Source organism: Magnolia sinica, chromosome 9, assembly GCF_029962835.1.
Source record: "Magnolia sinica isolate HGM2019 chromosome 9, MsV1, whole genome shotgun sequence".
NCBI classification, from domain to species: domain Eukaryota; kingdom Viridiplantae; phylum Streptophyta; class Magnoliopsida; order Magnoliales; family Magnoliaceae; genus Magnolia; species Magnolia sinica.
Genome location: NC_080581.1, coordinates 80,728,924 through 80,735,547, shown reverse-complemented (window position 1 = coordinate 80,735,547; position 6,624 = coordinate 80,728,924).

Genomic DNA, 6,624 nt, shown 5'->3' with positions numbered 1-6,624 from the left:
AGAAATATTAAACCCATGTGCTTCCCTTCTAGCTTGGGCTAGAGGGAACTTAGAAAAACATAATTAAATTGCAGAAATAAAAAGCAACAAAAAAGGAAGAAGAAAAAAAAAAGAAAATAGAAAAGATCTAAAATATATAAAAAAAAAAGAAAGTTATAAAGCTTTAATAAAACTAAAAACTCTTTAAAAAAATTCTAAATATTGCTCTTGAATGCTTCTAATGATGTTTAAGAATGCCCTAGGAGGCCCTATTTATAAGTAGGGAACTCCAATTTTCGTACAAGGTTGAAAACCCTAAAAAAAGCCTCAAATATACGTATTTTTCCAAAATAGACTTCTTGCTGCATAGTTCATTTAAAACAGACTTCCTGTTGCGTAGTTTTCCAAAATAGACTTCAGAGCTTTAGAATACACTTTTCAGGACGATTTCAGGATTCTTCACTTCAAATTTTCGATTCTTTTCATTCCTCACTTGGTTTTCTTGGATCTTTAGCATGTGAATTCTTTAATATTGGTTTCCTAAGATCCATCCCTTGCCTTGGTGATTTTTGAGCATCAAATTCTTACTTTTTAACACCCTTTTTCAATCCAAGCTCTTAAATTCACCTTGCAACACATACATGAGTAAAATAGAATATTAAGATGATTTATGTTCATAAAACCAAGGTATAAATGAGAAAAATTATGCAATATTTGAGTCTCCACACACCCCTCAACCAGCATTTTGCTAGTCCCAAGCAAAATAAGCGAAGAAAAGAATAAAAATAAAAATAAAAATAAGGATAAAAATTATTTTTTAAAAAAAAATTAAAATGAAAAAAAATTCTAACTACACCACTTTCACAGGTAATCTCAATTGCATTTAGCATATGCAATAAGCCTTTAAACCCCTAAGTTTTCCCTAGTGGACGAGTTATAGTCTCGTGAGGGTTTCCAGAAATGTTACCCACAAATATTGAAAACAAGAAAAATATTTCAACACTAAAAAAATTTATACAATTATGCCCTCATTCATCATATGAATTCCAAAACAAAAAAATACTTAACCTAAGTCTGAAGTTAGTTAAAATCTCAATTTTCTAATCCATTACATCCTTGAGTTCAAAGACCTAATCAAAATTTAGAATAGTTATGATCCAATATCCTTAGGTGCTCCATGACACTAGTCTAACTTTGAGAAATATGCATGTTCCCTATCCTAACTCCTTTCAATCATCCCAAGAATATGAAATCTCTAGTTATCTCATTTTCTTCATGTCATTTCTTCTTTTATCATCATATCCTCATTATTATAGACCACCCTTAGATGAAGATTCCCACTGGGTTTGCTTCATAACCTAAGGTATCGTACTTATAATGGTAACAGTAATGGATACTTAGGTATCCTTACTCCGGATTACTGACACGATTGTTATGGTCATTGCATTCATGCTCTATAATAAAAATTTCTTTTTCCATCACTCTTTTTTTTCCTTTAATATTCTCTCTTTTAAACATATATCAATGGTACTAGTTCATTCAACCTTATTTGAATCAAAAGTTGTTATTCTAGTTCACATATCATATTCCTCACTTAGTTAGATAGGGTGTATTGTGAATTCAGTACATCAAATTACAACTCACTTTAAACTAGTGATTAGATAATTGAACTCAAGTTTATAATTTTCAGTTGTAAGAATTCTAACTACTATCATCCTAGAATAAATATTAACTTTGCCTTTGGAATTCGCATAATATCATGTTTACATTCTTGTACATAAACATATTATTTTGAAAATGTTGAAATTTTTTTTTCCATAAACCTAAAAAAAATAAAGAAAAAAAACTTAAACTTAACTGAAACCTAAAAATAATAAAAATAATAAAAAAATAAACTGAAACCTTAAAAAACATTCACATGGATGACTATCCACACCCCCCAACCTAAAATCTACATTGTCCCCAATGTAATGATAATGTAATGCAGAGAACAATAAAAATAAAAGAAAGGGTGGATGGTACCTGCCATGAAAAACTCACCTGATATGTGACACTAAAAAAAATTGAATATGATACAAATCTTACACAAATGCTCCGTCAGACTAGGAGCATCAATCTGAATATTCTGGCTCATAAAGAGGGACGGACTCCTCTCCCAAATGAAAGTTTTCCACATAAGGCTACAATCTCTGACCATTAACTTTGTACACATTGCCATTACGTGGATTCTCAATTTCAACTGCCCCATGAGTATAAACATTCTTCATAATGAAGGGGCCTGTCCATCTTGATCTTAACTTTCTCGGAAAGAACTGGAGATGAGAATTATACAATAGGACCTTTTGCTGAGGTTCAAAATTCTTCCTCATGATATTTTTATCATGAAAAGTTTTGGTCCTCTCTTTGTAGATTTTAGAATTTTCATAAGAGTCTCTCTTCAGCTCCTCTAATTCATTCAACTCTAATTTCCTTTGTCCACTTGCTTGATTCATATCAAAATTTAATTTTTTTATTGCCCAGTAGGCTCTATATTCCAATTCCATAGGCAAGTGGCAAGCCTTTCCATACACCAATCTATATGGAGACATTCCAATCGGAGTCTTATAAACAGTCCTATAAGCCCATAAAGCGTCGGATAGTCTGAGAGACCAATCCTTCCTATCTGGCCTTATAGCTTTCTCTAAAATATGTTTGATTTTTCGATTAGAAATCTCAGCTTGTCCACTCGTTTGTGGGTGGTATGGGGTGCTCACTTTATGCTTGATGCTATATTTCTTCATAAAAGCCTCAAATGTCCTATTGCAAAAGTGAGACCTGCCATCACTAATGATGGCCTTTGGAGTTCCAAATCTAGCAAAAATATTTTTCTTGAGGAATCGTATGACCACTTTATTGTCATTGGTCCTACTTGGAACTGCCTCAATCCACTTTGAAACATAGTCCACACCAACCAATATATAAAGAAAACCAAAAGAAGATGAAATGGACCCATAAAATCAATACCCCAACAATAAAAAATCTCCAATGGTAAAATTGGGGATAAAGGCATCATGTTACGCTGAGACACTCTTCCTAACCTTTGACATCTATCACAAGCAACACAGAAAGCATGGGTGTCTTTAAACATGGTGGGTTAGTAAAAACCACACTGCAGGATTTTTGCAGTGGTTTTCTTAGCAGAAAAATGGCCACCACATGCTTTCATGTGACAAAAAGAAATAACACTTCGAACTTCATCCTCTGGGACACAACGTCTAAAAATTTGATCAGTCTCATATTTATATAAATACAGGTCATCCCAGAAGAAGTTCCTAACCTCGGTTTCAAAACGCTTCCTATTTTGTGACTTCCAATGATATGGCATTTTTCCCGTTACAAGATAGTTCACTATATCTGCATACAAATGCAATTTGGAGATCGCAAATAATAGTTCATTAGGAAAAGTGTCCTTGATATGTATCTCCTCAGTGGAATCATCTAACACCAATCTAGAAAGATGATCGGCCACTATGTTTTCTACTCCTTTCTTATCTTTTATCTCTAAGTCAAATTCTTGGAGTAGGAGGATCCATCTCAAAAGTCTCGGCTTTGCATCCTTCTTAGATAACAAATATTTCAAATCCGAGTGGTCCGTGAAAATGACCACTTTGGATCCCAGCAATTAGGACCTAAACATATTCAAAGCAAAAACTATTGCAAGTAACTCTTTTTCAGTTGTTGAGTAGTTCACTTGGGCCGAGTTTAGAGTTTTACTCGCATAGTGAATAACGTAGGGCCGTTTTTCTTTTCTTTGGCCCAAAACAGCCCCTATGGCATAATCACTTGCATCGCACATTAGTTCAAAAGAAAGTGTCCAATCTGGTGGATGCATGATAGGTGTAGTGGTAAGGGATGATTTAATTTTATTAAAGGCACTTGCACACTCATCTGTCCACTTAAAAGGAACATCCTTTTGAAGAAGATTAGTCAAGGGTATAGTAATGGCACTAAAGTCCTTGATGAATCTTCGATAAAAACCAGCATGCCCTATAAGTGATCTAATATCTCTAACAGTTCGGGGGATAGGTAGATTAGCTATAATGTCGAGTTTTGAGCGATCTACCTCAATTCCATTTTTGGAGATAACATGGCCCAAAACAATTCCCTTTTAAACCATGAAATGACATTTCTTCCGATTTAAGACAAGGTGTTTCTCTTCACACCTAGACAAGACAAGAGATAAATTGTTGAGGCATTCCTCAAAACTACTCCCAAATACAGAGAAGTCGTCCATGAAAACCTCAAGAAACTTTCCAACCATATTTGAAAAAATGCTTAACATACACCGTTGGAAAGTTGCTGGGGCGTTACACAATCCAAATGGCATCTGTTTGAAAGCAAACGTGCCAAATGGACAAGTGAACGTGGTTTTCTCTTGGTCTTCAAGGGCTATCTCTATTTGGTTATATCCAGAATATCCATCAAGAAAACTATAAAAGGAGTGACCTGCTACCCTTTCTAAAACTTGATCAATGAATGGTAGAGGAAAATGGTCCTTCTTTATGACCTGATTCAATTTTCTATAGTCAATGCAAACACGCTAACTAGTGGTGACACGTGTTGGTATGAGTTCATTATTAGAATTCTGCATAATAGTTATTTCAGATTTCTTTGGGACTACTTGAGTTGGACTCACCCAAACACTATCGGATATTGGATAGATGATTCCCACATCCAACAATTTGATCACCTCATTTTTTACAACTTCCATCATGTTTGGATTGAGACGTCTTTGAGGTTGTCTAATTGGTTTGGCGTCCTCATCGAGGTGGATCATATGAGTGTATATAGAAGGGTTTATACCCTTGATGTCAAAAATGATCCAGCCCAAGGCTCCTTTGTGGTCCCTTAGAACTTTCAACAATTTAATCTCTTGATCCTTCTCTAAAAATGAAGAGATCACCACAGGATAAGTTTTATTTTCACCTAAGTATACATACTTAAGCTCATTTGGTAGTGGTTTTAAATCAAGCTTTAAAACATTGGTTAGTGATGACAGAGGTCACAAGTCCTCGATAGATAAGATTTGAGTGCGCGGTCTCCATTGGTACATACCAATGTCCTGGGTAGTAGTGCTTTCATTATCATCAGAAATTTCAGCAAGCACTTTTTCTAAATCAGAATTTTTCAAGTCTCCAATGACTTAAATTAATTCCTCAGTCAGACCAGGTTCCAATTCCTCTTCTTCTATCAAGCAGTCCATGAAATTCAGCTCATGGATTTCATTATTATCAATGGCCTGCTTACATAGATTGAAAATATTTAACTCTAGAGTCATGTTACCAAAAGACAAGTTCATCATTCCATTCCTACAATTTATGATTGCATTTGAAGTTGCTAGGAATGGGCGGCCTAAAATGATGGGAACTTGAGCGCTAGCATTTACACATGGTTCAGTGTCTAGTACAATAAAATTCATGGGGAAGTAGAATTTCTCCACTTGGACTAGCACGTCCTCTAAAATTTCCCTTGGTACCTTAATAGAGCGGTCAGCGAGTTGGAGTATAATCGTGGTTGGTTTAAGCTCGCCTAACCCCACTTATTTGTAAACCGAATAAGGTACTAAGTTGACACTTGCACCCAAATCTAGCAAAGCATGCTCAATTTGGAAATTCCCAATAATACAAGGAATAGTGGGACTTCCCGGGTCTTTGTATTTGGGTACGGCCCTTTGTTGAATGATAGCGCTCACTTTCTCAGTAAGGAATGCCTTTTTGTGCACATTTAATTTCCTCTTTACAGTGCACAAGTCCTTGAGATATTTAGCATATGATGAAATTTGTCTAATGGCATCAAGTAGAGGAATATTGACAGTAACCTTTTAGAGCACATCCAACACCTCTTGATATTTCATGGGGACAGTTGGATTCCGAAGTCTAGATGGGAACGGAACTGGAGGCTCATATGACTTAGTCTCTTTATCCTTTTGCTGTTGCGGCTCTTGAACAATAGCCGGTTCATCATTTTCTTGAGACAGTGGTTCATCCTCCGATATTTTTACTGGTTGCATTATCTTGTTATCGACCTCTTTTCCACTTCTCAAGGTAATGATGGCCTTAGCCTGTTCATGATGTAGTTCACTTGGATTTGAGTCTCCAATGAAATGTATGTTTCGAGGGTTTGGCACAGGTTGAGAAGGAAGGGTGCCTTTTCCCTAGCATTTAGTTGAGTCTCAATCCTAGCCACAGCTGTCTTTAATTCCTAATTTGATTGGATTAGAGACTGATTCATTTGAGCTTGAGAGTTCATGAATATGGTCAATGCATCCTTCACAAATGATCGCTTTTGTGGGGGCACATATGGTGCATTGTTAGGTGCCCTAAAGAAGTTATTTTGTGGAGGCATTTGAGGTGCATTGGGCGCATTAATTTGTGGTCCATTCCTCCAACTAAGATTAGGATGGTTACGCCAATTTGGATTAAACGTGTTTCCCATTGATTGCATAACTGACCTTTGGTAATTATTTATAGCATTTGCTTGATCATGCTCATGCGTGATATTTTGTACAACTGAGATTATTAGACAATCCTTTGCGTCATGGTCTGTACCACCACAAATGCTACAAAAATTACCTAAGAAAGTATTTGCTTTAACCATGTCAACCTT